Source organism: Nycticebus coucang, chromosome 2 (assembly GCF_027406575.1).
Source record: "Nycticebus coucang isolate mNycCou1 chromosome 2, mNycCou1.pri, whole genome shotgun sequence".
Classification (NCBI taxonomy): Eukaryota; Metazoa; Chordata; class Mammalia; order Primates; family Lorisidae; genus Nycticebus; species Nycticebus coucang.
In genome coordinates, this window is record NC_069781.1 from 109,938,827 (window position 1) to 109,966,655 (window position 27,829).

At 36.5% G+C, this 27,829-nt stretch overlaps 1 pseudogene; it reads right to left on the bottom strand.

Moving 5' to 3' along the window:
- Positions 1-18,241: 18,241 nt before the first annotated feature.
- Positions 18,242-24,639, bottom strand: LOC128598172 (WD repeat-containing protein 43-like; annotated as a pseudogene).
- Between the last annotated feature and the right edge of the window lie 3,190 nt (positions 24,640-27,829).

Below are 27,829 nucleotides of genomic sequence, written 5' to 3' on the forward strand. Positions count from 1 at the left end.
TAGAATGCATGCAATCATAACTCACGGTAACTTGATCTTCCCACCTCAACCTCACAAATAGCTGGGACTACAAGAGAAACAGAAAGGGGTGGAGAAAGTGTTCAATAATAATAGTTGGAGACTTTAATACCTCACTTTCAATAATAGATAGAACAACTAGATAGATGATCAATAAAGAAATGGAGGACTTGAATAACACTATAAACTATGTGTACCTAATAAACATGTACAGAACACTCCATCCAGCAAGAGCATTATACACATTTTCTCAAGTACATGTAATATTTTCCAGTATTACATGATTTAGTAGGCCACAAAGAAAGTAGTAATAAATTTTGCAGATTGAAATTATACAAAATATATTTTCTGATCACAATAAAATGAAACTAGAAATGAATGACAGAGGAAATGGTAAACTTCACAAATATGTGTAAATTAAACAGCACATTCTTTAAAAAAATGGAAGTCATAAAATACCAGAAGACAAATGAAAATTAAAGTACAATGTACCAAAACTTATAGATGGGATGCAGCAAAATAAATATTCAGAGGGGAATTTTTAGCTGTGGATACATACTATTTAGAAAAAAGACCCAAACCAATAGCATAACTTTATGCCTTAAGGATCAAGAAAAAGACCCCCAAAGGCCAAAACTATTAGAAGGAAGGCAATCATTAAGAACAGAGATAAACAAAATAGAGCTAGAAAATAATTAAGAAAATCAATAGAACCAAACAAAAATGTGGTATATGCATACAATGGACTATTATTTATCCTTAAAAGGGAAGGAAATTAAGATACATGTTACAACATGGATGAACCTTGAAGACAGTATGGTAAGGACAATAAACCTGACACATAAAAATAATGATATGATTTCACCTAGGTAAGTTCATAGAGACAGAAAGTAGAACAACAGTTACCATGGACTGCAGGTAGTGGGAAGTTATTATGCAATGGCTACAGAGTTTTAGCACAGGGTAATGAAAAGTTATGGGGATGGATGGTTGTGCAACAGTGTAAATGTTCTCTATGCCATTGAACCATATACTTAAAATGGCTAAAATGGCAAATGTTATATTATGAGTATTTTACTGCTCTGTATATGTTTGTTTCAGTTTCTGTCTAAATAATAAAATAACACTGAAATGATTGATAGAAACTAATGAAACTGACTACCTTTAGGGACTGGAAGGGAACTTGAAAACAGAACGAATGGAAACAGTAATTGTCATAGCATATCTTGTTACTTTGTTTTGACTTTTTGAACCTATTCAAACTTATTTTTAAAAAATAATAAAAGCTTCATTGGTTTAAAAAATGAACCAGGAACTCTTCCCTACTATTTAATTTCTGAAAGAAATTATCTAGAATTGGTGTTAATTTTTCTTTAAATATTTTGTAGAATGTGTCAGTATGGTGTTACTGGGCCTGGATATTTGTTACCCATTGAGGTTTTTAATTTCAATTATTGTATTTTTCGGTTCCAAAATTTTTAATTCCTTCCATAATATCTTCTATTTCTTTGCTGATATTTTGTATATTTTCATGTTTCAACTCAGTTCATAATGTTAAAGCATGTTTGTGATGGCTACTGTAATAGCTCTGTCAGATAATTCTCAGATATTTGTCATTTTGCTGGTAGTGTATGTTCTTAAAAATGAAAGGCATTCATCTCCAGGTTGAGCATATTCTCTAAAAGTCCAGCAAATAAGCAAAGACAGGCAATGGTACATAATTATCTATTTTCAGAATACAATGACAAGAATTTTTTTTAAAAAAACTCTAAAATAGGGTGGTGCTTGTGGCTCAAAGGAGTAGGGCGCCAGCCTCATATGCCAGAGGTGGTGGGTTCAAACCCAGCCCCAGCCAGAAACTGCAAAAAAAAAAAAGTTTACTTCTCATTCAACATCATTCAACTTTTTTCCAGAATTTATTTAAGATTGTATTCGTGTAAAACGGGAGACCATGCTGAATTTATTTATCAATTCTAGGAGTCTTTTAGTTGAATCTTTAAGATTTTCTGGATATAGGATAATATCATCAGCAAAGAGTGATCGTTTGACCACTTCCTTCCCTGTTGGGAACCTCTTGATTTCCTCCTCTTGCCTAATTGCTCTGGCAAGAATTTACATCACTAAGTTGAATCGAAGTGGTGGAAGTGGGCAATCTTGTCTGGTTCTAGTTCTAAGTGGTAATGTTTTCAATTTTTCCATGTTCAATATGATGTTGACTGTAGGTTTGTTGTATATGACCTTTATAATTTTGAGGAAGGTCTCATATATACAGATTTTCTTGAGCATTTTTATCATTTGTCAAATGCTTTTGACAAAAGGATCATATGGTCTTTGTTTTTCCATCTATTTATGTGGTGAATTACATTTATAGATTTGCATATGTTGAACCATCCTTGCATCTCTGGATGCCTGGTCATGTGAATTATTTTTTTGATGTGCTTCTGAATTTGGTTCACTAAAATTTTATTGAGAATTTTTGCATCAATATTTATAAGGGATATTGGCCTATAGGTTTATTTTTCAGCTGTGTCCTTTCCTGGCTTTGATATCATGATAGTATTGGCTTCATGGAATGTGTTAGGAGGGAGTCCTTCCTTCTCAACATTATGGAATAATTTCTGCAGTATAGGCACACGTTTCTCTTTGTAGATTTGGTAAAATGCAGGTGTAAAACTGTCTGGCTCGGGAATTTTTTTAGTTGGAAGATTTTTTTTTAATTGCTGCTTCAATTTTAGCATTTGATACTGGTATGTTCTGGAGTTCTATTTCTTCTTAATTGAGCCTCAGGAGTTTGTGTGTCTAAGAATTTTTCCATTTCCTCTACATTTCAAGTTTATGGGCATAGAGATTTTTATACACATACTATTCTGAGATGATGTTTTTGTATTTCTATGAAACCAGTTGTGACTTCTCCTTTTTAATTTTTAATTGAGTTTATTAGATCTCTGGAATTGGTAAATAAATTCAGTGAAGTCTTGGATTACAAAATCAATGCACACAAACCAGTAGTTTTCATATATGCCAAAAATTGCCAAGCTGAGAATAAAATCAAATATGCAACACCTTTCACAATAGCAACAAAGAAAATAAAATACCTAGGAATATGCTTAACAAAGGATGTGAAAGATCTCTATAGGGAGAATTATGAAACACTGAGGAAAGAAATTGCAGAGGAAATAAACAGGTGGAAAAATATACCATGCTCACGGATCAACAGAGCAACACTGTTAAAATGGGTATTCTACCCCAAATATGTACAGATGCAATAGAATTCACATTAAAATACCAACACCATTTTTTGCCTATCTAGAAAAAAAATAGTTCTGTGCTTTGTACAAAACCAGAAAAGAACTCAAATAGCCAGAACAATGTGATTTAATAAGAACAAACTGGAAGCATCACTTTACCAGACTTCAAGCTATATTACAAGGCTGTAGTTACCAAAACAGCATGGTACTGGCACAAAAGCAGAGACATAATCCTATAGATCAGAACAGAGAACCCAAGGATGAAATCATCCTTATATTCTCATCTGATTTTTTTTTTTGAAACAGAGTCTCACTTTTTTGCCTGCAGTAGAGTGCTGTGGTGCCACAGCTCATAGAAACCTCAAACTCTTGGGCTTAAGTAATTCTATTGCCTCAGTCTCCCAAGTAGGTTGGACTACAGGCACTCACCACAACACCTGGCTATGTTTAGAGACAGGGTCTTGCTCTGGCTCAGGCTGGTCTTGAACATGTGAGCTCAGGCAGTTCACCCACATTGGCCTCCCAGAGGGCTAGGATTATAGGCATGAGCTAGGATTACATGCCTGGGTTCCCATCTGTTTTTTTTTTTTTTTTTTTTTTTTTATTAAATCATAGCTGTATATATTAATGCAATCATGGGGTACAATGTTCTGGTTTTATATACAATTTGAAATATTTTCATCAAACTGGTTAAGATAGCTTTCATGGCATTTTCTCAGTTATTGTGTTCAGACATTTATATTCTGCATTTATTAAGTTTCACCTGTACTCCCATCTGATTTTTTGACAAAACATAAAAACATACACTGGACAAGAATTCCTGTTCAATAAATGGTGCTGGGAAAACTGAGTAGCCACATGTAGAAGACTGAAACAGGATACACATGTCTCACCACTCACAAAAATTAACTCGAAATGGATAAAAGACTTAAACCTAAGGCATAAAGCTATAAGAATACTGGAAGAAAATGTTGGAAAAGCTCTATCAGCCTAGGCAAAGAATCCATGAAGAAGACCCCAAAAGCAATCATAGTAACACAAAAAGTAAACAAATGGGACCCGATCAAATTAAAAAGCTTCTGCAAAGCCAATGACACAATCAAAAGAGAAAATAGACAACCCATAGAATAGGAGAAAATATTTGCATGGTATACATCTGATAAAGGACTAATAATTAGAATCCACAAAAAATTCTGTTGGCATGGATGTAGAGCAAAAGGAACTCCTATACACAGTGGTGGTGAGACTGCAAACTAGTATAACCTGTATGGAAAATTGCATGGAAATATCTCAAAGAACTTAAAGTAGGCCTACCATTTGATCCAATAATCTCACTGCTGGATATATTACCAAAGGAAAAAAGGTCATTTTATAAAAGAGGGCACTTGCACGGTAATGTTTATTGCAGTATAACTCATGATTGCAAAGACATGTAAATAACCCAAGTGCTCACCAGTTCATGAATGAATTACTAAAATGAGGTGTATACATAGTATGGAGTACTACTCAGCCATAAAAAATGGCCATCTAGTATCCTTTGTGACGATCTGGGTGGAACTGAAAACCATTCTAAGTAAAACATCATGAGAATGAAGAAACAAACACATGTACTCAATATCAAGTTGGAACTAATCAATCAACACTTAAGTGCATATAGAAGTCAGTGACAATTAAAATGGGGAAGGGAAGCAGATGAGATGGATAAATTCACACCTATTGGGTATACGGCATCCTATCTGGGTGAAGGATACACATAACTTTTGACTCAGTCTGTACAGAACAAAGTATGTGAACAAAACACGCATGACCTCTAATATTCTGAAATTTTAAAATAATATTGTACACCTTAATAGTAAAATAAACAATAAAAAATAAAATTAAAAAATCCAAAATATAAATTCAACAATCAAACCCCAAATATACTTCCAAGCCTAGGTACAAAGAGAAGAAAGCCTTCTCATATGGTTTTATTTGATTCTTTGTCACAAATCTATAATTGCTTCTTGATACCATGGAGAGATGCTCATACAGCAGATCTCAAAAAACAAAAACGTATTATTGCCCCCTCCATATATGTAAACATTCTCAATCAAAGAAATGGAGGATTAAGAAGAATTTTCTGCCTCTAACATTATAATATGCATTATATACTAGCATGCATTAAATGCTAAAAATTCATAGTACCTATAACTATTTCTGATATACATTTTTAATAATAATCCTGAAAAAATATAAATTCAACTGTGAACTTACAGTGTCATTAATATCAGTAATGAGTAATACTATAATATATGTTATCATCTAAGTATAAGTGTACTGTTGAATATTTATTCCTCAATAAATATTTATTTAGGATTCACACACACAAAACTGAGACACCAAATCAAATCCAGCAAGTAGAGCATTGTGTGAACTTTCAAGACAGAAGCTATTTAGCAGTCCTCAAGAACCCCCAGCCAAGACCAGACAGGAGAATAGAAGGATTCCAGAAAGTAACTAAAGCAATGAAGTTTGGAGGTTAAATGAGGACTATTAAAGAGAAAGACATTATTAGATGAAATATCAGATTTAAAAAAAAATCTAGAAAACCAGACTCTAAATAAAAGGAAATTGACGGTTTTCAACAATATGTAGAAAAGGAGAAAAAGTCCATAAAGTTCATGTGTAACTTTAAATTGCACACCTTTTTTTTTCTTATTGTTGGGGATTCATTGAGGGTACAATAAGCCAGGTTACACTGATTGCAATTGTTAGGTAAAGTCCCTCTTGCAATCATATCTTGCCCCCATAAAGTGTGACACACACCAAGGCCACACCCTCCCTCCCTCCATCCCTCTTTCTACTTCCCCCCCATAACCTTAATTGTCATTAATTGTCCTCATATCAAAATTGAGTACATGGGATTCGTGCTCCTCCATTCTTGTAATGCTTTACTAAGAATAATGTCTTCCACTTCCATCCAGGTTAATACAAAGGATGTAAAGTCTCCATTTGTTTTAATGGCTGAATAGTATTCCATGGTATATATATACCACAGCTTGGTAATCCATTCTTGGGTTGGTGGGCATTTAGGCTGTTTCCACATTTGGTGATTGTAAACTGAGCTGCAATAAACAGTCTAGTACAAGTGTCCTTATGATAAAAGGATTTTTTTCCTTCTGGGTAGATGCCCAGTAATGGAATTGCAGGATCAAATGGGAGGTCTAGCTTGAGTGCTTTGAGGTTTCTCCAGACTTCCTTCCAAAAAGGTTGTACTAGTTTGCAGTCCCACCAGCAGTGTCAAAGTGTTCCCTTCTCTCCATATCCAGGCCAGCATCTGCAGTTTTGAGATTTTGTGATGTGGGCCATTCTCAATGGGGTTACATGAAATCTCAGGGTTGTTTTGATTTGCATTTCTCTAATATATAGAGATGATGAACATTTTTTCATGTGTTTGTTAGCCATTTGTCTGTCATCTTTAGAGAAAGTTCTATTCATGTCTCTTGCCCATTGACATATGGGATTGTTGGCTTTTTCATGTGGATTAATTTGAGTTCTCTATAGATCTTAGATATCAAGCTTTTGTCTGATTGAAAATATGCAAATATCCTTTCCCATTGTGTAGGTTGTCTCTTTGCTTTGGTTGTTGTCTCCTTAGCTGTCCAGAAGCTTTTCAGTTTAATGAAGTCCCATTTGTTTATTTTTGTTGTTGTTGCAATTGCCATGGCAGTCTTCATGAAGTCTTTCCCCAGGCCAATATCTTCCAGTGTTTTTCCTATGCTTTCTTGGAGGATTTTTATTGTTTCATGCCTTAAATTGAAGTCCTTTATCCATCTTGAATCAATTTTTGTGAGTGGGGAAAGGTGTGGGTCCAGTTTCAGTCTTTTACATGTAGACATCCAGTTCTCCCAACACCATTTATTGAATAGGGAGTCTTTCCCCCAAGATATGTTCTTGTTTGGTTTATCGAAGATTAGGTGGTTGTAAGATGTTAGTTTCATTTCTTGATTTTCAATTCGATTCCAAGTGTCTATGTCTCTGTTTTTGTGCCAGTACCATGCTGTCTTGAGCACTATGGCTTTGTAGTACAGACTAAAATCTGGTATGCTGATGCCCCCAGCTTTATTTTTGTTACAAAGAACTGCCTTAGCTATATGGGGTTTTTTCCAGTTCCATACAAAACGCAGAATCATTTTTTCCAAATCTTGAAAGTACGATGCTGGTATTTTGATAGGAATGGCATTGAATAGGTAGATTGCTTTGGGAAGAATAGACATTTTAACAATGTTGATTCTTCCCGTCCATGAGCATGGTATGTTCTTCCATTTGTTAATATCCTCTGCTATTTCCTTTCTGAGGATTTCATAGTTTTCTTTATAGAGGTCCTTCACCTCCTTCGTTAGGTATATTCCTAGGTATTTCATTTTCTTTGAAACTATGGTGAAGGGAGTTGTGTCCTTAATTAGCTTCTCATCTTGACTGTTATTGGTGTATACAAAGGCTACTGACTTGTGGACATTGATTTTATGTCCTGAAACATTACTGTATTTTTTGATGACTTCTAGGAGTCTTGTGGTTGAGTCTTTGGGGTTCTCTGAGTATAAGATCATGTCGTCAGCAAAGAGGGAGAGTTTGACCTCCTCTGCTCCCATTTGGATTCCCTTAATTTCCTTGTCTTGCCTAATTGTATTGGCTAGAACTTCCAGCACTATGTTGAATAGTAAAGGTGACAGAGGACAACCTTGTCTGGTTCCAGTTCTAAGAGGAAAAGCTTTGAGTTTTACTCCATTCAGTAAAATATTGGCTGTGGGTTTGTCATAGATAGCTTCAATCAGTTTTAGAAATGTGCCACCTATGCCTATACTCTTCAGTGTTCTAATTAGAAAAGGATGCTGGATTTTATCAAATGCTTTTTCTGCATCTATTGAGAGGGATCATGTGATCTTTATTTTTGCCTCTGTTAATATGGTGGATAACGATTATGGACTTGCGTATGTTAAACCAGCCTTGCATCCCTGGGATGAAGCCTACTTGATCATGATGAATGACTTTTTTGATGATAAACTGTAATCTATTGGCTAGGATTTTGTTGAGAATATTTGCATCTATATTCATGAGTGAGATTGGTCTGAAATTCTCCTTTTTGTTTGGGTCTTTTCCTGGTTTTGGTATTAGGGAGATGTTTGCTTCATAGAATGTGTTGGGGAAGATTCCTTCTTCCTCAATTTTTGGAATAATTTCTGCAGTACAGGAATAAGCTCTTCCTTGAAGGGTTGATAGAATTCTGGAGTGAAGCCATCTGGACCAGGGCATTTTTTGGTTGGAAGCTTTTTTATTGTTTCTTTGATCTCAGTGCTTGAAATTGGTCTGTTCAGGAGCTCTATTTCTTCCTGGCTGAGTCTAGGGAGACGGTGTGATTCCAAATATTGATCCATTTCCTTTGCATTGTCAATTTCTGAGCATAGAGTTTCTGGTAGTATTCAGAGATGATCTCTTGTATCTCTGTGGGATCAGTTGTTATTTCCCCTTTATCATTTCTGATTGAGGTTACTAGAGATTTTACTTTTCTATTCCTCTTTAGTCTGGCCAGTGGTTTATCTATTTTATTTATTTTTTCAAAAAAAACAACTCCTTGTTTCATTAATTTTCTGAATGATTCTTTTGTTTTCAATTTCATTGATCTCTGATTTGATTTTGGATATTTTTTTTCTTCTATTGAGTTTAGGCTTAGATTGTTCTTCTTTTTCCAATTGCATAAGATCTCTTGTGAGATTTTTGATGCGCTCTCTTTCTGTTTTTCGAATGTAGGCATCTAAAGCGATGAATTTTCCTCTCAAAACTGCTTTTGCAGTTTCCCACAGGTTTTGGTAGCTTGTGTCTTCATTGTTGTTATGTTCAAGGAAGTTAATGATTTCCTGTTTTATTTCTTCCTGCACCCATCTGTTATTCAACAGAAGATTGTTTAATTTCCATGCCTTTGGGTGGGGTCAAGCATTTTTGTTAGAGTTGAGTTCCACCTTTAGTGCCTTATGGTCTGAGAAGATACAAGGTAAAATTTCAATTCTTTTGATTCTGTTGATTTTTGTTTTGTGTCCCAGGATATGATCAATTTTGGAGAATGTTCCATGGGGTGATGAGAAGAATGTATATTCTTTATCTTTGGGGTGGAGTGTTCTATATGCATCTATCAAGCACAGTTGTTCTAGGGTCTCATTTAAATCTCTTATATCTTTGTTTAATTTCTGTTTAGAGGATCTGTCCAGCTCTGTAAGAGGAGTGTTAAAGTCCCCCGTTATTATGGTATCATCAGACATCATATTGCTCAGACTGAGTAAGGCATGTTTCAAGAATCTGGGAGCATTTAAATTTGGTGCATAAATATTTAGAATTGAAATGTCTTCTTGTTGTATTTTTCCCTTGACCAATGTAAAGTGACCATCTTTTTCTTTTTTGACTTTAGTTGCTTTAAATCCACATGTATCTGAAAAGAAGATTGCAACTCCTCTTTTCTTCTGAATTCCATTTGCCTGAAAAATTGTCTTCCAACCCTTGACTCGGAGCTTTAATTTGTCTTTTGAAGCCAGGTGTGTTTCTTGCAGACAGCAAATGGATGGCTTGTGTTTTTTAATCCAGTCAGCCAATCTATGTCTTTTCAGTGGGGAATTCAAGCCATTAACATTTACTGAGATAATTGGTAAGTGTGGTAGTATTCTATTCGTCTTATTTGGTGAGAGTCCATTGCTTAGTTTTATCTTTTGCATCAGTGTGGAGGTTTGTTTCTGTCCTTTAATTTCTGAGTTCTTACTTTGCTGCTGATCCATTGTGGTGGTCAGTGTGCAGAACAGGTTGAAGTATTTCGTGTAGAGCTGGTCTTGTTGTGGCGAATTTCCTCAATGTTTGTATATCCGTAAATGATTTGATTTCTCCATCAATTTTGAAGCTTAGCTTAGCAGGGTACAGAATTCTGGGCTGGAAATTGTTGTGTTTAAGTAGATTAAAGGTAGATGACCATTGTCTTCTTGCTTGGAAAGTTTCATTAGAGAAGTCTGCGATCACTCTGATGGATTTGCCCCTGTAGGTCAACTGGCGCTTACTCCTGGAAGCTTGCAGAATCTTTTCTTTTGTCTTGACTTTGGACAGGTTCATCACAATGTGTCTTGGAGAAGCTTGGTTAGAGTTGAGGCGACCTGTGGTCTGATATCCCTCTGAAAGCAGTGTGTCAGAATCTTTGGTGATATTTGGGAAATTTTCTTTTATAATATTCTCTAGTATGGCTTTCATTCCTCTGGGGCATTCTTCTTCCCCTTCTGGGATTCCTATAACTCATATGTTGGAACACTTCATAAAGTCCCATAATTCTGACAGTGAACGTTCTGCTTTCTCCCTATTCTTTTCTGCCTCTTTTACTATCTGAGTTATCTCAAGAACTTTGTCTTCTACCTCGGAAATTCTTTCTTCTGCATGGTCTAACCTGTTGCTGACACTTTCCATTGCATCTTTAAGTTCCCTGATTGACTGTTTCATTTCCTTCAGCTCTGCTATATCCTTTTTATATTCTTCATATCGTTCATCTCTTATTTGATTCTGTTTTTGGATTTCCTTTTGGTTATTTTCCACTATATTAGCAGTTTCCTTCATTGTTTCCATCATTTCTTTCATTGTTTTCAACATGTGTATTCTAAATTCCCTTTCTGTCATTCCTAACATTTCTTTATAGGTGGAATCCTCTGCAGTAGCTACCTCATGGTCCCTTGGCGGGGTTGTTCTGGACTGGTTCTTCATGTTGCCTGGTGCTTTCTGCTGATTCTTCCTCATGAGTGATTTCTTTTATCTGTTTCCTTGCCCTAATTTTCCTTTCACTTCCTCTTGCTCTTTAAGTTCTCGTGCCTGTGGACTTCCTGACTAGACTGTAGGCGCTTCACAGGCAGAGCAATGTGAGTCACAATCTGCACACTTTTTTTTTTAGAGACAGAGTCTCACTTTGTTGCCCTCGGTAGGTGCTGTAGCATCACAGCTCACAGCAACTTCCAGCTCTTGGGCTTAGGCGATTCTCTTGCCTCAGCCTCCTGAGTGGCGGGCACCTGAGCTGGGACTACAGGTGCCTGCCACAATGCCCAGCTATTTTTTGTTGCAGTTAATTCTACGCAAACTTTATGGCCACTGTGTTTAACAAAAAATCTGCCAAATGTTTGAGAAAGAATTTGATTAAGGAGTATTGGCTCTTACATTTCTCTTTGCTGTATACATCAGGATGGGAGTAAAAGATGCCTTAATGTTTACTTTATGTATTGTTGGAAACAATGATTTTAATAAATTCCTATTTATATCCCAAAACTACTTTATAATCCTTGTCATTTAGCTTAAAGTTTTATTTTCTATTGTTTTATTTCAGAGACTAATGCAATATCCAGCAAATCAGTTATTCTTGAGCTGCCTGAACTTGAACAATTTGCCTACACTTGGTTGAGTGAAACTTTGTTTTATTTTCCAAGGTCAATTATTCCATCTCTAAAGCACTCACTGCCCACTTCCTTTTCTTCATGGTCCCTTTATATTAATCCAAACCTTAGCTTTTTCCCTTTCTTTTGTGGCCTGTTGGAGTCCCCAGGTGGTTGCCTGTATTCTTTTATATTATCACAACTTTTAGGGCAGTGAGCTAATACTTTTCCCCATAGGTTAAGAGGCCTTAGCTTTTTATTGAAGAAATGTGGAGAATGTCACAAAGAAAATCATCGCCAGCAGTCTTGAGCTGAATCATTGGTTTTACCAATCCATAAGCAGAGCTTAAAATTGGTTTTTGTTTTTATTTATTTTTTTATTATTTTTTTATTTTTTTATTTTTTGCAGTTTTTGGCCAGAGCTGGGTTTGAACCTGCCACCTCCAGTATATGGGGCCGGCACCCTTCTTCTTTGAGCCACAGGAGCTGCCCAGTTTTGATTTTTTAAAAATCAAATCTTTATTTACTAAAAGGTGATTTTGCTCTAGCCCTAGTGTTTAAGTTATTGCTACAATTTTTTTCTGTTTTGAGTGAAAACCAAGTTTCTTATTGTATTTCGTGCTCCTGGAGTCTTTTCAATGAAGTTTTCAAAAGTGGCTGCCACAACCCTGATACATTTTCAGAATTTCAAAATGTTTATGCAGGAAATGTAATGATTCATTTTGAAGTTCATATAACCTTAGAACTGTAAGAAGAGTGACCTATCAGCAATAAAGCAATGCAATGGCCATTTGTGTCTATAATATCTGTATTATGAACAAAGTGAGCAAGTTATCACCAGCTCCATAGTTTCGCCCCAGCACACATTGACAAGACTGCGCCCCACTCAAGAGGGAAGACTGTGGCACTATTAGGCCACCTACTTTGTGAGAAGCTCTTCCCCATACACTTTCATAATAGCTGTCCTTTGAGCTTACCACACACAGGAAGAAGAATCCTAACTCATGATATTTTGGGTTAAACTATGGCATTGAACATAGAATTCAGTCCAGCGGCGTTTCTCCAGGCCAGCCCATGTCGCTTGTGATGATTCTAAAAAGCAGTACAAGTGGCACAGAAATCAACTTTCTCTTTTACATTTGAGACAATTAAGATGTCATTTCTTTCCCATTGGATTTTCTCTTTGTCTAGGTATAGAGTATTGGGAGTTTGACAAGCAAGGAAACAGCGGGTAGATCCTGGATTCCTTTTCTCTCATTTACTTACCCATTGAATAAACTAATTACTGAACACATCACATGTACCAGGACCAATGCATGAAGCTGACAATACTCTGGTGGGCAATGTACAGTCTTGGTCTCATGTTGCTTGCTGTCTAGGACACTTCCCAATTATTTATGTTTCTTCATCTGACAAAAATGTGCAAGTGTACCAGCGAGTTAAGGATAATTGCCACAGAAGTGTTCTAAGCACTGGTCCTCATGAATTATCTTAAAGAAAGGAGATAATGAAATTTCAAACATTATGAGCACAGAGCCTTCAATCTGTTGTTTGTCTAAAACCTTAAGATCCCCTTTTTATAAGCCAAGAGTTTACCAGCAGTTAAGAAGATGACAGACGAATGGCTAACAAACACATGAAAAAATGTTCATCATCTCTATATATTAGAGAAATGCAAATCAAAACAACCCTCAGATATCATCTAACCCCAGTGAGAATGGCCCACATCACAAAATCTCAAAACAGCAGATGCTGGCGTGGATGTGGAGAGAAGGGAACACTTTTGCACTGCTGGTGGGACTGCAAACTAGTACAACCTTTCTGGAAGGAAGTATGGAGAAACCTCAAAGCACTCAACCTAGACCTCCCATTCGATCCTGCAATCCCATTACTGGGCATCTACTCAGAAGGAAAAAAATCCTTTTATCATAAGGACACTTGTACTAGACTGTTTATTGCAGCTCAATTTACCATTGCCAAAATGTGGAAACAGCCTAAATGCCCACCAACCCAGGAATGGATTAACAAGCTGTGGTATATGTATACCATGGAATACTATTCAGCTATTAAAAAAAATGGAGACTTTACATCCTTCGTATTAACCTGGATGGAAGTGGAAGACATTATTCTTAGTAAAGCATCACAAAAATGGAGAAGCATGAATCCTATGTACTCAATCTTGATATGAGGACAATTAATGACAATTAAGGTTATGGGGGGGGAAGCAGAAAGAGGGATGGGGGGAGGAGGGTGGGGCCTTAGTGTGTGTCACACTTTATTGGGGCAAGACATGATTGCAAGAGGGACTTTACCTAACAATTGCAATCAGTGTAACTGGCTTATTGTACCCTCAATGAATCCCCAACAATAAAAAAAAAAAAAAAAAAGAAGATAAATTTATGTTTCTTTTTTCGTTGGAGAGTCATAGAGGGGGAGAAGAAATATAAACTTTAACTTCTAGTTTGATTGACTTCCACTTAACTGATAATCTAAACTCCTGGGGAACCACATTATAGCCCTGAATAGAAAGCTCCAAGTGGGAACACACAGACCCTGGTCTTGAGGTTAAGGTCCAGACATTCAAAAGTAATCGCAAACTTACCCCTATAACTGCCGACTTAGAAGGGGTCTCTTTTTGGAAACTCAGTATTTTTGAACAATTAAAGTCATCATTCTAAAGATGACAGGCACCTTCAGAATCATGAAAAGTAAGGGCCTGCAGTGTGGGATACAAACCAACTCTGTTTAGATGAGCAACTGGTTTTGATTCTTCTTCTTTGTCCTGGAGAAACTGGCCTGAGTAGTCAAAGCCAGAAACACCTCAACATTAGGATGCATGATTTAGTCAACCTCGTTTTCTCGAATCCTGCCATGTAGCAAGTGTTCAGAAAATAAAAATAAGCAAGAAATTATTTGAAATAATTATATGTACTACACTTTTCTCCCTTCCTCATGCTCCACGAGACAGTCTTCATCTTCCAGGTCCCTGTTTTACAAAGAAATGAAATGAGTGGACACCCGGAATTGAAGGTGGGAAAAGAATGGGAGCTTCTGCCGGAGAAACAGCTTAGAGGTCTTGGGGGAGCAGAAGAGACACTCCGGGTGAAGGAGGGAGCTCCTGTATGGAGGAAAGAATTCTGGGTCATTTGTGGATGGGATGGGAAGAGGAAACGGGCTCTGAGACAGAAGTTTCTGGGTGCCTGGGTGCTTGCTGTGTTCTGTGCATTCTCTGCCCTCTTGCGGAAAGCCCGTGTTGAAGACTCTGTTACACAAGTCTCTGGAGAATGCAGTGGGTGCTTGGGTGCTCGTGAGGAGCTGGGTGCTTAGTGGGGCTGCACTGAAAATAAGAGCAGGATGGCCCAGTTTGTACAGATTATAGATCTTCGCCTCCTGCAGTGCTTCCCTTCTGCCACCCCCAAATGTGGCCCTGCCATGGCCAAAGCTTACATATACATTACCAACAAATAATTTAGAGTTCATTAAAAAGTCTAAAATTTAATAATATTTCACCTTTTGTTTCCATGGGTCCAGGTGATGGTTGTTTAAGTACATGAGGACATAATTCCTCTTCCGTGGAAGAAAAGGATGGTGTTTCTTTCAGAATTGAATTCCTCTTAATAAATAATCAGAGAAGTAGCCCATTTGCTGCCCTGCCTTGATGAACAGGGACACCTTGGAATAGCAGCAAAAGCTCTTCATAGCCAGGAATTTGTTTTGTGGAAAATGTCATCAAGATCTGTCTTAAACGCTAGACCCCTGCTTTGACAAATTTAACAATTCTTCAATGAGTGGTCATTCATTTAATGCTTAAGCAAAACCAGCTCCAGAAAATTCTATAGGCTGTTGTTTGATCACTTCTGAAGACCATAGGTACTGACTGCATTTCACCTTTCATATTTCTTTACCGTGAGAAAGCTTATCTAAACTAACAAAAATATGCAACGGTTTCTCTTGTCACCCTACTCAATTCAGGTGTCTGCACCTCTCAGCCTGACTCAGATCTCTCAGGTTATGTTGACAGTGAGCTCCCGCTGGAGGGATGCTTCTCTTCCCAGGAAGTGCTGAGTCTTTGCTGCTCAGGGCCTACCCACTGCTGGGGTCAGTTTGATGCTCTTTATCTGAAGGGGATTTTTTCCTGCTTTGGAGCCAAGTTTCATTCCCAAGCAGGGCGACCACACAGCCACTGCTGGGTACCCACGGAGTGTTTCCCAAAAGCATTTCTGTGGTTCCCTGACCAAGCAGTTATAGAATGCTTTGTCTTTCTTTTCCCAGAAACAAATGAATGTCCTGGGCCTCACCAGCAAACACTGCTGGCTTTCTCAGCTTGCACAAAAGTTGTTGGCAAATCACCGTCTCCAGTGAAGCCATCAACAGCCTGTAAGCAAACAAGAAATTATTTTAAAGTATAGTACACCTTTCTTTAGAGGTACTCAGGCAACTTCTATTCAATTTCATGTCAAGATGCTACCGAGTATTTTCATATGTAGAGAAAATAGTAAGTTGCTTAATAGCTTCTGAAATTAACACATGTGCCACCATCATACTCGGATATACGAATGTGTGTGTTTGCACAATCATGCCAATACTGTACATACTATATGTGTAGCATAAATTCCTAAGAAATAGAGTCATAGGGCCAAAGGGAATGCATATTTAAAATTTGGAAAGGCTTTTGCTACAATTTGAATGTTTGTCCCTTTGAAACTCAGGTTGAAACGTAATCCCCAGCATGGCAGTATTGAGAGGTGAGATCTTTTTTTTGTTTGTTTTGTTTTAGAGACAGAGTCTCACTTTATCACCCTTGGTAGAGTGCCATGGCATCACAACTCACAGCAACCTCCAACTCCTGGGTTTAAGCAATTCTCTTGCCTCAGCCTCCTGAGTTGCTGGGACTACAGGCTCCTGCCACAATGCCTGGCTATTTTTTTGTTGTTGTTGCAGTTTGGTCGGGGCTGTGCTTGAACCCACCACCCTCTGTATATGGGGCCGGCGTCCTACTCACTGAGGCACAGGCGCCACCCTGAGAGGTGGGGTCTTTAAGAGTTGACTGGGTTGTGAGGGCTCTACCTTCATGAATGGGTTTAATGGATTAATGGGTTAATCCAAGCAGTGAGACTGGTGGTTTTATAAGAAGAAAGGAGGCCTGAGCTAGCATGTTCTGCCTTTCACTGTGTGACACCCCGTCACCTCCTTGGGACTCTGCAGAGGGTCCCCACCAGCAAAAACATTCTCAACAGAGGCATCTCTATCACCTTCACCTTTTCAGGCTCCATAATTTTATAAAAAATAACTTCTTTTTCTTTATAAATTGTGCAGTTTCAGGGATTCTGTGATAAGCAACAGAAAATGAACTAAGTCTTCCAAAGAAGGTGATTCCAGCTTAGATTCCCATTAGAGTTACCTTACACTTTGACTGGCACTGCACAATATCAAATTTTTAATCTGGTCATCGAGAAAGAGGATGTCATCATTGTTTAGATTTCTGATGAAGCTGGGCTTCCATTCATGTGTTTATTGTCACTGTGCTCTCTTGTTCTGTAACTACTTGTTCAGGTCCTTTGAAGTCTATGTTCTACGGAGTTGTCCATCTTTTTCTTGTTGACTCCTGGGAGGCTTTTCTGTAGTAAGAGATTCTTTTGTTAGATGTAATGTGAGTAATCTCTACTTCTTGGTGGCATGGCATTTGTCTATTCCTTTGTTTCTTTGTGAAAAGTTTTGTATGAAGTCAAATTTATCACTCTTTGCCTTTGTGATGTCTGCAATTTATAACATATTTAGAAAGCATTTCCATAATTTGGAAATATCTATAAAATTTACGTGTCTGGTTTACAGGACTTTTGTGGCTTAATACTTTACATTTAATATTTTTATTTACTGAAATTTGTTTTGGAATTAGAAAGGCAACAAGCATTTTTTTGATTTCCCAAAGAACAAGCTATCTTCTACACAGCATGCTTTTATTTGAAATGCACATTTTTTATCTACAGAGTTTTCACATGCACTAGGGGCCTGTTTCAGGGTCTCAAACTAGATATTAAGGAGGAATAGAACTAGCTCCACTTTCCATCCCTCTGTTCCTACCCCAAACTATGTCATCCTGTGATGTTAGTATCATAATATTTTGTTACTAACAGATTTGGCTGGAGTCACCTCACTCATTTCCTCTAAAGATTTTCTGGCTAATCCTAAACATTTATTTTCCCCAAGTTAATTTTAGAATTATTTTTTTCCAGGTGAGTTTTAGAATTATGTTGACTATTAATTGAAGAATTATTGTTTTAACTCTTCTTTTCTAAGCACAATGAACTCGTGTTTTCCATTTTTTTTTAAATTTACTGTGTAAAGTTTATTGACATTTAAATGAAACATTCTTACTTACACAGTTAAGTCTAGGGCGCTCAGGATAGCAAGTTGGCGTGGGAACCACCACTGTGAATTTGGAAACATGAAGCAGTCCTTGGCATCCTGGCACAGAGACAACCCTCCCCCGGAGGACTCGGCACCATCGGGCAAGGTGAGCCAGAGTTTGCACAGTTTGACTGGCTTCCTTTCCTGTCTTCATTCTTCTTCACTTTCATTTTTAAGATCTCAATCAGAATCTCCATTTAATTCTTTTTCTCTTGCCGCATCTCTGTCCTCACCATTTTTTTCATCTTTTTCTTCAGCAGCGTCATCTTCCTCTTCATTCCTTCATCAACTTCCTCATCTTTTTCACTTTCTTCCTCCTCCTCCTCTTCATCCCAATTATCACCAGAATCCTTATCTGCTATTTTATCGTCAGACTCCTCTTCAGAAGATTCTTCTTCATACACCCACTTTGCCTTCTGTTCAGGCGAAGTCATTCCCTTTGTTTTCTCTGATGCTGTAACTTGTGTGATTAGAAGAATAAGCTTTCCATGAAGGTGTGAGAGTTTCTGAAAAGTCTTGACTCTATTATGAACTGGTAGAGTGTCCACAGCTGGGGTACCAAGTCAGGTAATGTGGATAGGTGTGATGTGTGAACCGTGAACACATTTTAAACACAACAGCCACTATTAGGAATATCCTTGCAACCTCTTGGTAAGCTCTTGCAACAATGGAATAAAAGCATGCAGGGGCATCCTTAACACAGTCTTCATTATTAAATTTAAATTTCTAGTTTGAAGTACTTTCTTTAGCATTTCCAAATCATCGCTTTCTAAGCCCTGTGTAAGAACTAGAAAGCTGTTGGTCTGGAGAAGTTCATCCTTTCCCTTTTTTATTTTTTTTTTTTTCACCATACACTGGTTTTATATACAGTTTGACATATTTTCATCACATGCATCTACATGCATTGCTCCCAGGTGTTCTGCAATGCTAACCTCATCTCCCTCTCTTTTCCCCTTGCTCTCCACTTGCTTAGTTTGTGGAGAAGCAGGCTCGATAGCTGTGCGATGACCAGAAATCTCAGGCACCAGGACTTTTGCTTCAGAATTCATCACTGGCGTTCTCACCTTTGTAATAACTTTTTCTACTTTTGGGGACCAGCAGTTTGAAGTATCTCTTACTAAGCACCTATGAGGTTCTCTGGAGTTTAGGGCCACTCACTCAATTGCAGGATGAAGCTAGCTGCCATACACAAGCAACAATGACATTTTGAGCAAAAACCGGCAGGTAGAATGGGGATGGGTTTTGGTGTTGATTTCTTGCCTTTCCCAGGTGTTGCTATCTGAACTGTACAGTTTGAAGTCAAAGGTTGTTTGTAGTATCAATTTAATATGTGTTCAAAAAGATGGACTTGACCATCTTTGCAAACAACAGCTAACTTGACAGGCTCTCCTTTGTTTTCTGACAAAGTCAAGTCAAAATAGACAGGTTGGTTCATCTGTAACCGTGAAAGACATTGCTGCATTCTTTTCTTTGTTTTCTGACCAGACAGGCCAGATATTAATTAACTGGTCATGTACTGCCCCAGATAAGACATAAAGACCTGTAATCCCATCAAAAGGTTGGCTCTCATTAGGAGGTCTGATGATAGTGAACCTAAGTGATGAAACTGGTGTTGCATGTCTTGGTAGACTCCTTTGGTCTCCAGAACACCAACCAGCTGAAAGTAGCATCTTCCTAGCTGGGCTGATACATAGGGAACTGACGCTGCTGCTATTGTCACCTTTCTATTTGCACTTTACTTTGAATGTCTGTACATTGCATTCCACAGTATGTTTATCATCTGAACAACTATATAAACAGCCACTGTCTTGATGCCATTGCAAACGACTGACCCTGTTGTCATGTCTGCTGATTATTAATTTACTGTGTAATTCTCCTTTTACTGTACCATATAATAAAATGCTACCAACTGCTGTCTCAAGAGCCAACAAATCAATCTGAGCACTTGTTCCTATAGCTTCTGATTTCCTTTTTTTCCTCTGGGAACTTACCTTGGCCTGCACCCAGGCCAGACAGATACAGATACCGCTGAGGTGCGCAGAAGGCATGGATTCCTGGTACAGCCGGTTGTTAGCTGTCTCCAACACGCCTCATGTTTTTCTTTTATTCAAGTTTTCTTTTCATATTCCTTAGTGTACTTTATGGCCATCATCATCATTATTATTTTTGCCAAATCACTAGGGACAACATAGTTGTTAGTATAGTTTCCCAATCATAGAGTCACAGAGCTCATCATACGCTTTTATCTTTTCCCTTTTCCTTTGGTCTTATTTCTCTCATTTTATTGCTTTGACTAAGTATTTAGAGTAACAGCAGAAGCCCAGTCAGTGTCTCTGTCTTTTACATGACTTTTAATTTTCACTGCTGAATAGCAGTTGAAATTTTGGATTTGGAAATTATTTGGATTTAAATACCAGCTCTATCTTCAAACTGATAGGTGACTTGGGACAAATTTCTTAACATCTAGTAAACAGAGATATTAATACTGTCAAACTCTGTGTTTTTAATTTTTTCTCCTTATCAAGTATTGAAAACACTATTATGCCAGTTTTATAATATAAATGTGGAAGCTTCATATCTTCTTATAAGCTTTGAACTATGTAAATATCACAGAATCATATTTTCTTTGAAAGTGGGGAAAAACTTGGGCTAGGCCACTTGGGCAATGACCCTTGAAGAATTTTTGCAATTTTTTTTGCTTTTATTGGTTTCTTTAGATTTTTTAAATTCTCTTATCAAGTCCAATTTTGTAATTTAGATTTTCCTGGAAAATTATCTATTTAATCAAGTTTTCAAATGTGTTAGTACAAATGTGGCTTGTTATACATCTTTTTTTTTTTTTTTAACCTGTGGATATGTTTCTGCACACAGGTAAGTCTCTGTGCTATGTCTTTCCCACCATTTTTATTAACCAACTGAGCAGTGGACACAGCTCATAGCACTGAAAATTTTCAATTCTATAATTTGTTGTTTTCTGGGTTGTAAAATCGTACTTCTTCTGTATTTACTTCTTTCTCTTGATTTTCATTCATTCATTTTTTTTGTCATGGTTTATTTTCTGATTTCTGAAGATTAGATTCTATTCATTTGTAACTATGAAGCAATGTAAAAAGTTAAATCTATGAATTTAACTTTGGGAACAATTTTACCGGTTAACTCATAGACTTTTAAAAATAGCTTTATTAAGGTATAATAAAGTACTGATGTATGACAAATAAATATATTGTATATATTTAAGGTGTATAGCTTAAGTTATGACATATATACCCATGAAACCATCACCACAATTCACTATCCCAAATGTTTCCTTGTGCCCTTTTTAATTCCACCCCATTGTCCATTCATTTTCTAAGGCAGCCGCTAATTTGTTTTCTGTCATCTAGATTAGTTTTTATACAATACATATATATATATTTATATTTTGAGACAGAGTCTCACTTTGTCGCCCTTGGTAGAGTGCTGTGGTATGTTAGCTCATAGAAACCTCAAACTCTTGGGTTCAAATAATTCTCTTGCCTCAGCCTCATGAGTAGCTGGGACTATAGGTTGGTGCCACAACACCTGGCTTTTTTTTTTTTTTTTTTTTTTAGAGATGAGGTCTCCCTCTAGCTCAGGCTGGTCTCAAACCCATGCAGGCAATCCACCTGCCTCAGCCTCCGAAGTGCTAGGATTACAGGTGTGAGCCACCATGCCCATCCCACAATATATGTATTTTTTGATTTGGCTTTTTCTACTCATCATATGATAATTATTTTGAGACTCGTCAATGTTGTATGGGGTATCAAGAGTTCTTTGTTATTGTTCAATAATTTTCCACTATTCTGATGTGTCATACTTTGCTATCCATATGTTGATAATCCTTTGAGTTATTCCTACTTTGGGCTATTGCAAATAAACTTTCTGTGACTACAGTAAACACGTATTTGTATGTATATGTGCTTTCACTTATTTTGATTAGGAACATAGAAGTGAAACATTTGGATCTGCTGCCAAACTTATTTCCAAGGTGGTGTTGCCATTCTCCATTCCCACCAGCAGAGTATGAGAGTCACAGTTACTCCAAATCCTCAGAAACACTTGGTAGAATCAATCTGCTTAATTTTAGTCATTCTAAAGGTGTGTAATAATATCTCATTACAGTTTTAATTTGCATTTTCCTGTAAGTAACAATTTTCTAATATGGGTTCATACATATATCTTTTTTGGTGAAGTTTCAAAATCTTTTGCCAATTGTTGGATAGTTTATTTTCTTATTGCTAAATTTTAAGAGTTCTTTATATATTCTGGATAAAATTTCTTATCAGATACAAGTTTTGTAAATATTTTCTTCCAGTTTGTGGCTTGATTTTTTATTCTCTTAGTAATATCTTTCAGAAAACAAAACATTCTTATTTGAGAATAAAAGTGATAAAGTGCTAAAGTGATACCTTTTTCTTTTACAAATTGTGATTTTTATGTCACATTTAAGAAAACTTTGCCTTTCACGAGGTCACACACAAAAAAAACTTCTATTTTCTTGTAACAGTTTTATAGTTGTAGGTTTGTGATGTATTTCTAATTGATTATTTTATATGGTGCAAAGTATAAATTGAAATTCTTCATTTTTTTGCAGGTAGATAGCTAATTTGTTGAAAAAGCTATTCTTTCTTTACTAAATTCTCTTTGCACTTTTGTTGAAAATCATTTATTTGCTCATATATGTGTGGGAGAGTCTATTTCTGAGTTCCTTTATGTAGCCCATTGGTCTGTTCATTTTGATTTTCATTGTTTTATAATCCTTAACGTCAAGTAGTGTTAGTTCTCCATTTTGTTCCTTTTTCTTAAAAATGCTATTTGACTATTCTAAATCCTTCACATTTTCATATGAATTTTAGAATCATTTTGCTAATTTTTACAAAATCTTCTCAGGATATTAATTGGATTTGCAGTAAATCTTTGGGTATTTGTTTTATGATATTGTAGTGAACATAAAACTATTGTTCTTAGGGGAAATACAGGGCTAGGTTCCCAAGAGCATTCGACCACAATATTTTTACCACTTGATCAATACATACCCTCGTTTAATGTGTGTTTCTGTTTAAAGACATTTTATCTTATGTATGGTATAGACACATTAACATTGAATTCATAGCCAACAGCTCTATAGCTCATGCCTGAGAAAAGCCTGTCTATCACACATGTACTCCATAGCACAATCCACAGCTGGGAATTTAAGAACACTAGATAGCCTTTCAGCACTAACAATTAGGGCCACCTCTCATCAGCCCTTCCTTGTCTGATGTCTGTTTTTTAAAAAACCCTAGTTTTATATAGTTTGTTCCCTTTTGCTGCATCTTAATTGGAATTATAAATCAAGTACAGGCATTCTTTGGAGATGTGGGTTTGGCTTCAGGCCACCACAGTAAAGCAAGTTGCATAATTCTCTTTTGTTTCTCAGTGCAGATAGACGTTATGTTTACACCGTATTGTAGTCTATTAAGTGTGAAATAGCATTATATCTAAAAAATGTACATAATTAAAAAATTCTTTGTTGCTTAAAAAATGCTGTTGATTATCTGAGCCTTCAATGAGTCGTGATCTTCTTGTTGGTGGAGGGTCTTGCTACAATGTAGATGGCCACTGGTTGATCAGGGTGGTGGCTGCTGGCTGCATTAACCCCTAATAAGAGAGTCAGCCTGTCCTTTGAAGATAGGCATTAAGATTTCTCTTAAGCTATGACGTCTTAGGTGGTTTCTTCTTTCATTATGAGGCTGTTTCACCTACTTTAAAAATCTGTCATTTAGTGTAGTCACCTTTGTCAATTATCTTAGCTGTATTTTTTTTTTGATAACTTGTGGCAGCTTCTCCTTCAACACCTGCTGCTTCACCTTGCACTTTTATACTATGGAGACGACTTTTTTCTTTAATGAAGTTTGCTGAATTAATTGATTCTTTTGCAAAATACCCTGTTTACCTGAAAATAAGACAGTGTCTTATTTTAAGGTGTGCTCCCAAAGATACACTAGGTCTTATTTTCAGGGGACATCTTATCTTTCCTGTAAGTAGGTCTTATTTTCGGAGGATGTCTTATTTTCGAGGAAACAGGGTATTTCTGTGAAGCATGCGATGTTGTTGGGTAGCATTTTACCTAACATAGAACATTTTATGAAAATTGGACTCAGTCCTCCCACACTCTGCTGCTGCTTTACCAACTAAGTTTGTGGATTATTCTAAATCCTTTGTTCTCAAAACAATATTCACAGCATCTTTACCAGGAGTAGATTTCATCTTACGAAACTACTTTCTTTGCTCAATAAGAAGCAACTCCTCATCTGTTCAAGTTGTTTTAGCAATTCCGTACCATCTCCAGCGTCTGAATTAATTGGTCTAATTTCCACGTTGTTGAGTGTCAGGGAGTAGCTAGACCTGAGGAAAGAGAGAAAAGAGGGAACAGCTGGTGGGTGGAGCAGTCAGGAAGCACACACTCATTAAGATTTTCTATGGGTGTGGTTCTTGGCACTCCAACATAATTACGAGAGTAACACCAAAGACCAAGAATTATAGACCATCATAACAGGTACAATAATGATGAGAAAGTTTAAAATATTTCACAAATTGCCAGAATGTGACACAGTGACAGTGAGTGTATGCCGTTGGAAAAAATGTTGCCAATAAACTTGCTTGATTTAGGTTGGCCACAGACCCTTAATTTGTTTCAAAAAATGCAATATCTGTGTTGTGCAATAAAGAAAAGCCCAATCAAATTAGAAACACCTGTATTTCATAAATGACAATATGTAGATAAGATTCGATTATTATCATTTTCTTGATAATTTGTTTTTCTATAATAGTATACCATTCTTTTTTAGCCAAACTTAAGTTATTTTTAAATATTTAGCTTATTAGGTTTTCCATAATTATTTGGTACTATTGTTTTATGTTTAATTGAGGTGAAATTCTTATAAAACATTAAGCATTTTATTTATTTATTTATTTATTGCAGTTTTTGGCCAGGGCTGGGTTTAAACCTGCCACCTCTGGCATATGGGACTGGTGCTCTACTCCTTTGAGCCACAGGCACTGCCCAACATTAAGCATCTTAAAGTAGACAATTTTGTGGCAGGTTGTACATTCACAATGTTGTGCAACCACCAGCTATCTAGTGCAGGATATTTTTGTTACTCACAGATACTCCCCTTTACTCCCTCCCTCTGGCCCTCAGAAACTACCAATCTGTTTTCTGTATCTTTGTGTTTACCCATTCCGAATATTTCATACAATTGGAATCACAGAATGTGTGAACTTTTGTGGCTAGCTTCTTTCACTGGCATATGTTTTAAAGTTTCATCCAGATCGTAGCATGTGTCACTCCTTTTATGTCACTCCTTTAATATTTATTAAATAATATTGCACTGGATGTTTATATCCATTCATTTCACCATTTATACATTGAATTCTACTTATATCCATTGTTAATCCATTCATCCATTGACAGAAATATGCATTTTTCCACCCTTTGCCTCTTGTGAATAGTACTGCTATGAACATTCATGTATAAGCATTTGTTCGAACATACCTGTTTTAAATTTTCTTAAGTTACACCTTAGAAGTGAAATTGCTGGGCCATGTGGTAATTCTATATTTGACTTACCATAAAATTTTTTCCACAGTGACTTTTACATTCCCAACAGCAATCTTTGAGCATTGCAATTTCTAGACATCCTTGCCAACACTCGTTGTTTTCCATTTTAATGATTATAGACAGCCTTGTGGTATTTAATGGTGGTTTTGATTTTTATTTTCCTGATTACTAATGCTGTTGAGCATCTTTTCATGTTTAGGACTTTCACTAAAGTCCTTTGCCCAATTTTAAAATGAATTGCTTACTTTCTTGTGGCTAAGTTTTAGTTCTCTATAAATTCTTAGATATTATTTCCTTATCAGATGTAGGATATGAAATATTTCTCCTTCCGTTAGGTTGTCTTTTCACTTCCTTGTCAGTGTTTTGATGTTCAAAATTTTTAGTTTTTGTGAATTTCAATTTGTCTATTTTTTTGTTCCATGTGCTTTCAGAGTCATATCTGAGAATTTATTTTCAAATCAAGAAGTCAAAAAGATTTGTCTCTATATTTTCTTCTAAGTGTTTTATAGATTTAGCTCATATATTTGGGTTGATGGTCCATCTCAGGTTCATTTTAGTTTATAACGTGAGTTAGTGGTCCAACTTTATTCTTTAGGATGTGAATACCCAATTGTCCAGCACCATTTATTTAAAAGACTATTCTTTCCCACAAGGAATAATACTGGCATTCTTTTTCTAAAGATTATTAATATCTTTTTTATTTTTATTTTAGATATGGAATGTCATCCGTACCACTTTTATTTTTGTAATTATATAAAAATTCTTTGTGGTCTTTTTGCAGTAAATTTTTATATATGTTGAATAAATGCTTAAATACATACTACAGATGTCTGTTTGCAAGATACAGAAATTTATGTATATATGGTATATAACCTTATATCACATGTAATAAAAATTATTAAGAATATTGTTTAAATTTCTGTATTCCTTATTTTGTCAAGTATTCTGATTTTGTGATGGATTGAAAGAGAAGGATCAACATTTCCTATTTTACTTTTGTCTATTTTTGTATTTACAGTATATTTTTCTTGTGTATTTTGTCAATACATTGTCTAATCCATAAAGAATCCCCAAACTTGTATCTTCATTGTGGAATACGTGTCATTAAATAATGAGTTCACTTATGGTTTTTAATGTCTTTTACCTAAAATTTAAATTGCTTGCTGTTTACACAATGATTCCCACTTACTTTTCCAAGCATTTGCTTGATTTATCTTTAACCTTTAACTTTAAACTTTGTACCTTTTTAATGTATCTTTTACTTCCTGCATGTAATTAACTTTTGGATCCAACAAAGGAGTTTCCTTTTTTAACAGAGGTCTTTTTTTTATTGTTGTTTTTGTTTTGTTTGGTTTTTTGTTTTGTGAGAGAGAGTCTCACTCTGTTGCCCTGGGTAGAGTGTCGTGGCATCACAGTTCACAGAAAACTCAAATTCTTGGGTTTAAGTGATCCTCTTGCCTCAGCCTCCCAAGTAGGGAGGTGCCTGCCACAACACTGGGCTAGTTTTTCTATTTTTAGTAGAAACAAGGTCTTCCTCTTACTCAGGCTGCTCTTGAACTCTTGAGCTTAAGTGTTACCACCACAGCCTCCAAAAGTATTAGGATTAATAGGCCTGAGCCACCATGCCTGGTTAACAGTTTTAAAAAATATTTATAGTTACAACAGATGTGCTTGATATATTTGCAATATTTTGCAATTTAATATTTTCATTGCTTTGTGCTTTTTTTAGGTGAGTGGTGTGTGTGTGTATGTGTGTGTGTCTGTGTGGGTGTGTGCTTACTTTTCTCCTGGTAGCTTGAATGTTTTATCTTTTTGTTTTGGAGTGAATATTTGTGTCCCCTTAAAATTCATAAGTTGAAGTCCTAACTCCTAAGGTGATGGGATCTGGAGGTGGGCCTTTGGAATGTAAGGCCCCCACGATGGAATTAGCATCCTTCTAGGAAGAGCGTACATGCTCTCTCTCTTTCTTTCTCCCTTAATCTCTCTTTCCCTACCATACGAGAATGCAGCAAGAAGATGGAGTTTATAAGCCAGGAAGAGAGTTCTCACCAAGGAACCAAATCAATTGCACCTTAATCTTGGAAGCCCAGCCTTCGGAGCTGTGAGAAATAAATTCT